Genomic DNA, 7,009 nt, shown 5'->3' with positions numbered 1-7,009 from the left:
GTAATTTCCTGCTCTCTTGTCTCCGGTGGTGGTCACACTTCCCTTCCTTACTGTCTGACCCTCCTCTTCCCCTGATGGTCCAAGTTACCTTTTTAGGGTTATGGGATGAGCAAAAATGCTGTATGTCTCAACATCTGTCAACATACATGTTTATGAGTATATCCTGATGTTTTTTTTGTTTCCCCACACACATTTGACCATTAGTGGAATTCCCCTTAAGAGTGTGATGCTTTATTTGGTTGTTTGAGCCTGTGTGTTGTGCAGGGATCACTTGGCATGCTGTGGAATTGTACAGCTTATCTGAATGCACCAACTGTCCCAATAAACAGTGGCAAGGGGCTGCTTAGAGAAAAACCAGTTGAACACAGTATGCCTTGGAGACATTAATGAGCATGATAAGTGGCAGCCGAAACACACACGCACATGCACACGCACACACACACACACACACGCACAAACCTGCACACGCATAGGCACGCACGCACGCACACACACACACACACACACACACACACACACACACACACACGCACACGCACACCCTCTTAATTGACCAACTGCTAGTGCTGTGTGAAACAAGCTGGGCTGTGCCTCTCACTGCTTGTGCCTGGTACTTCACTGAACAGTGTCTTACAGGTGTTGAGTAGTTCACGTACAGTAGTTGACATTTTCTAGACATTTGTTTTGTTCTGTTATTTCGCTAAGTGGTTTCCAATTAATTTCCTGATGTGAAGTGAAATAGAATTTCCCCCAATTCTGCTCTACATCTTCTATAGCAAGTACATTGAAACCAGTGGTGTAGTGGAGGGTATAGTTTACCCACCTTTTGGGAAAAAATGCATTGAAAGTATAGGGAACGTACATTATTTCACCCACAAATTGTTTTACTACTACATCACTGATTGAAACGCCATGTCTTAAACCATTAGTTAGTATGGTTGGGCGGTATCCAGATTTCCATACCTTCATACAGTTCCTGTACCATATGGTATTACCGGCAGAGCACAGGGGCTAACAAATGCTAAGAAAAATACTAGAGAATTCCCATAGCGGCTGCTAGCTATATGCTAACAAGCGTGAGCGAACATAAACCAAATGCAAGGAAAGACAACCCAGCTCATAAAGTTAAACATCTATCTCAAAAGGCTACTCACACTTGACCCAGAAGGAGATTGATTGTCTCTGCTGTAACCAAGCAGCTTGATATTGCAAGCTAGACACCTAACGTTATAGCTAGCAAGTTAGCAAACCAAAATGAATAGCTGGAGCCCTGAGCTGGAGAAAATGTATTTGGCACATCTTAGATATTTAGCTGGCAAACATTAGTAGTGAATTTCAAGTATAACTTGATCACCTCTCTTGTGCTGCTCAACAGTGGATCGTCACGTCACATTTGCTCCATGTGCTCTTTGTAAGCAAACATACCATTTGACTGGCTCAATCAAATATTTTGGGGACAGTATTGAAAATCATACCGTCAGTACTTCAAAATACCCTGGTATACGGTATATACGGTATACCGCCCAAGCCTATTAGGTAGGGAGATAGGTAGTTGGTAGAGGACTAGACTCATTATGGGACCCCATACTAGTGCATTTTCCCAGGCAAAGTGTGTTTAAGAAGAAAGGCTGGTTGTCCTTGTATAGAGAAACAGCTGAGTGGGTCAGGTGAAAGGCAGAGGACACACCACAGATGACAAGAGATACAGCAGCTGTGTTTGTTCTGTGTTCTTTCTTCACTCTCTCTCTCTCTCTCTCTCTCTCTCTCTCTCTCTCTCTCTCTCTCTCTCTCTCTCTCATTCTCTCATCTCTCAAAGCTGAGATCATACAAAGACAAACTAACCATATCAATCTGAATCAAGATAAAGACAACCACAAAGCTTTAAAGCTTCCCTAAGAACATAGATCTACTCATTTATTCTCTCTCTGCTGGTAAAAGTTTCCAACAACAAAGCTTTGTGTTCACGCTAGCCGAAGTTTCATTGAATTAAATAGATAAGGACATTTGTGATAAGGTGTTTGGAGTCTTGCCCCACCACTGTGACGTACACGAACATACAGTCGAATAAACGCACCCACACACACACGCACACACAGCACAGTGTCATTCAAGTTCCTCCTGAACAAATAGGAAGTGCTAGATTATTTTGATTATCCTGTAAAGGAAACTGTCTGCCTGTGTAGCTCAGTTGATAGAGCACGGCGCTTGCAATGCCAGCGTTGTGGGTTCGATTCCCACGGGGTGCCACTATGAAAAAAAAAAAAAAAAAAAGGTATGCACTAACTGTATGTTGCTCTGGATAAGAGCGTCTGCTAAATGACATCAATGTCCTGTCAAGGTATTCTGACTGCAAGTCCAATCATGAACTAACTCACTTAAATGGTAAAGCAGATGTCACAGGAAGAGATCATGGCACTGTCAATTGAGCAATTTAGCTAAATACATCCTCTGGGTCATTTCCATGCTAATGTGGGCGGACTGATGAAAGATCTGACATTCAACCATTTTAAGTATTCAATTCGCAACAAAGGTTTCTAAGAATAAATAATTGAAAGTTATAGATTTCAAGTATCAGAAGATGTTCTGTGTTGTAGGATTTTGTCAGATGAAAACTCAACCTCCTATAAGACTCTTAGTTATTCACACTTGTACATGTAGCTGATAAACTCAAGGTTCAAACCCTGCCAAAGCCCTGCGATAGACTAGCGTCCTGTCCAGGGTGTGTACTTGTACATGAAGCTGCTCCTATGAGCCTCTTGCAAGGTTACTACCCAGCTAGCACATTTCGTTCCTTGGAGGTTGTTGGAACGTATGTTTTTGGTTTCCCATTGGTTCTGGGAACGAAGCCATACGTTTCCTGACTGGTAAAACAGCATTTTTTAACGTTCTGAGAACGGAAGTGAGATTTTTGCCTATTCTGGGAACGTACATTTTTAGGTTGCAGGAAGGTTCTGAGAATGTTTTACTATAGTTCCCTGAAAGTTTTCTTGAGAGGTTTTATTAACGTTCTGAGAATGGAAATTATTTGAAGGTAATTAAATAACATTTGAGAACATGTTTCAATAAGAATTCTAAAACACTGCTAGCTTAGGTTAACCTTTTTGAACTCCAAGCACAGACAGGACACATGGAAATGCATTTGCATTAATTATGCAAACACATTTCTTTTTTATTGTGATGCAGCATCGGTGAGATTCAAACCAATGCTCTTCTGTTCTCTATCAATGGAATTAGTCCACTGCGCCACCAGGATGGAGCTAGCATGCTGTGTTTTTTTAACTCATACAAAGCTGTTCATTTTAGTCTATTCAAACAGACCACATTTCAAAGGAAACAAGCACTCATTAAAATCAGGTGTGGCCAATTAGTGGGCGTGGCCAACACACCTGAAAACACTTAACAAGCTAGAGAGTTTTGTTGATGAGAACGTAATGTATATGTTTTTAAATTACGTTCTTAGAACATTATTTGAATGTTAATAATGTTTTCTTGTGCTTGTTATGGAAAGTTTTCTTAATGTTCTGAGAACATTTGTATTTGAATTTCTATTTGTTATGGATCCCCAGCAGCTACTCTTCCTGGGGTCCAGCAAAATTAAGGCAGTTATACATTTTTAAACATTACAATACATTCATAACAGATTTCACAACATATTAAGTGTGTGCCCTCAGGCCCCTACTCTACTACCACACATCTATAGCACAAAATACATGTGTATGTGTGTGTATAGTGAGTATGTTATCGTGTGTTTGTATTCATGTGTCTATGTTTGTGTTGATTCACAGTCCCCGATGTTCCATAAGGTGTATTTTTATCTGTTTTTTTAAATCTAATTTTACTGCTTGCATGAGTTACTTGATGTGGAATAGAGTTCCATGTAGTCATGGCTCTATGTAGTACTGTGCGCCTCCCATAGTCTGTTCTGGACTTGGGGACTGTGAAGAGACCTCTGGTGGCATGTCTTGTGGGGTATGCATGGGTGTCCGAGCTGTGTGCCAGTAGTTCAAACAGACAGCTCGGTGCATTCAACATGTCAATACCTCTCACAAATACAAGTAGTGATGAAGTCAATCTCTCCTCCACTTTGATCCAGGAGAGATTGACATGCATATTTTTTATGTTAGCCCTCTGTGTACATCCAAGGGCCAGCCGTGCTGCCCTGTTCTGAGCCAATTGCAATTTTCCTAAGTCCCTCTTTGTGGCACCTGACCACACGACTGAACAGTAGTCCAGGTGCGACAAAATTAGGACCTGTAGGACCTGCCTTGTTGATAGTGCTGTTAAGAATGCAGACTTCTCCCCATCCTAGCTACTGTTGTATCAAAATGTTTTGACCATGACAGTTTACAGTCCTGGGTTACTCCAAGCAGTTTAGTCTCCTCAACTTGCTCAATTTCCACATCATTCATTACAAGATTTAGTTGAGGTTTAGGGTTTAGTGAATGATTTGTCCGAAATACAATGCTTTTAGTTTTTGAAATATTTAGGACTAACTTATTCCTTGCCACCCATTCTGAAACTAACTGCAGCTCTTTGTTAAGTGTTGCAGTCATTTCAGTCGCTGTGGTAGCTGACGTGTATAGTGTTGAGACATCCGCATGCATAGCCACACTGGCTTTACTCAAAGCCAGTGGCATGTCGTTAGTAAAGATTGAAAAAAGTAAGGGGCCTAGACAGCTGCCCTGGGGAATTCCTGATTCTACCTGGATTTTGTTGGAGAGGTTTCCATTAAAGAACACCCTCTGTGTTCTGTTCGACAGGTATCTCTTTATCCACAATATAGCTGGGGGTGTAAAGCCATAACAAATGTTTTTTCAGCAAAAGACTCATGTGAAGGTGAAATTACAGAGGAGGAACTTCTGGATGCAATTAAAGACTTTAAGTCCGGGAAAACTCCAGGGTTGGATGGCATACCAATCGAGGTATACCAAACCTTTTTTGATATACTAAGAGGACCGTTATTAGCATGTTTTAACCACTCCTATGTAAATGGTAGATTATCTGACACTCAAGAAGAAGGTCTGATCTCATTATTACTGAAACAGGATACAAGTGGAAAATATAAAGATCCAGTCCATTTACAAAATTGGAGGCCACTTACACTTCAGTGTTGTGATGCAAAAATCCTAGCAAAATGTATAGCGCATAGAATTAAAAAGGTATTGTCGGATATTATTCATTCTAATCAGACAGGTTTTTTACATGGAAGATACATTGGAGATAATATAAGGCAAGTATTGGAAACAATAGAACACTATGGAAAATATGGGAAACCAGGCCTGCTATTCATAGCAGACTTTCGAAAAGGCATTTGATAAAGTTCGACTGGAATTTATATATAAATGCCTGGAGCATTTCAATTTTGGAGAATCTCTTATAAAATGGGTCAAAATCATGTATAGTAACCCTAGGTGTAAAATAGTAAATAATGGCTATTTCTCAGAAAGTTTTAAACTGTCAAGAGGAGTGAAACAAGGTTGTCCACTATCGGCATATCTATTTATTGTGGCCATCGAGATGTTAGCTATTAAAATCAGATCCAATAATAATATCAGAGGATTAGAAATACAGGGCTTAAAAACAAAGGTGTCATTGTACGCAGATGATTCATGTTTTCTTTTAGATCCACAACTAGAATCCCTCCACAGCCTCATAGAGGATCTAGATACATTTTCTAACCTCTCTGGATTAAAACCAAATTATGACAAATGTACTATATTACGTATTGGATCACTAAAAAATAAAAATTTTACATTACCATGTAGTTTACCAATAAAATGGTCTGATGGTGATGTAGATATACTCGGAATACATATCCCAAAGGAAATAAATGATCTCACTTCAATAAATTTTAATAGAAAGTTAGCAAAAATAGATAAGATCTTACTACCATGGAAAGGAAAATACCTGTCAATTTGTGGAAAAATCACCCTGATTAACTCTTTAGTATTATCCCAGTTTACCTATTTGCTTATGGTCTTGCCTACGCCTAGCAAACAGTTTTTTAAATTATATGAGAAAAAAATATTCAATTTTATTTGGAACGGCAAGCCAGACAAAATTAAAAGAGCATATTTATATAATGAATATGAATTCGGAGGACAGAAATTATTAAATATTAAAGCATTAGACCTATCACTAAAATCTTCAGTCATCCAAAAGTTATACTTAAATCCGAACTGGTTCTCAAGCAAATTAGTAAGATTGTCTCACCCACTGTTCAAGAAAGGCCTTTTTCCCTTTATTCAGATTACAACCTCTCACTTTCAGTTATTTGAAAAGGAAATAATCTCCCAAATGTCACTATTTCTAAAACAAGCCATAGAAAGTTGGTTGCAATTTCAATTTAATCCTCCAGAAACGACAGAACAAATAATGCAACAAATATTGTGGTTAAATTCAAATATACTAATTGACAAAAAACCTTTATTTTTTGACAGAATGTTTAAAAAAGGTATAATCTTCGTAAATGATATCATCGGTAGGACTGGTGGAGTTATGTCGCACATGCAGCTAACAAAAACATATGGAAATGTCTGCTCTACCCAAAATTACAACCAAATAATTGCAGCCTTACCGCAAAAGTGGAAGAGGAAAGTTGAAGGGGGAGAAAGTAAGGAACTTGTCTGTCGGCCTTGCATTAAAGAACATAATTGGTTAAGGAAAACTGTGATAAATAAAAAAGTATATCAGTTTCACTTAAGGACCAAAGGATTGACAGCCGTCCCATATAGATTGCAAAATAGTTGGGAAGAGATCTTTGACGTACCGATCCCATGGCATAGTGTTTATGAACTGACACGCAAAACGACACCGGATTCAAAAATTAGAATCTTTCAATTTAAATTATTATATAAAATTCTTGCTACCAATAGAATGTTATTTATATGGGGGATACAATCTTCCCAGCTCTGCAGATTTTGCTGTGAAGAGATAGAATCATTAGATCATTTGTTTTGGTTCTGTCCATTTGTAGCTTGTTTTTGGACACAGGTCCAGGAATGGCTAA

The sequence above is a fragment of the Coregonus lavaretus genome (genome assembly GCF_964263955.1).
Source record: "Coregonus lavaretus genome assembly, chromosome: 4".
Lineage (NCBI taxonomy): Eukaryota > Metazoa > Chordata > Actinopteri > Salmoniformes > Salmonidae > Coregonus > Coregonus lavaretus.
This window is presented reverse-complemented; position numbering follows the sequence as displayed.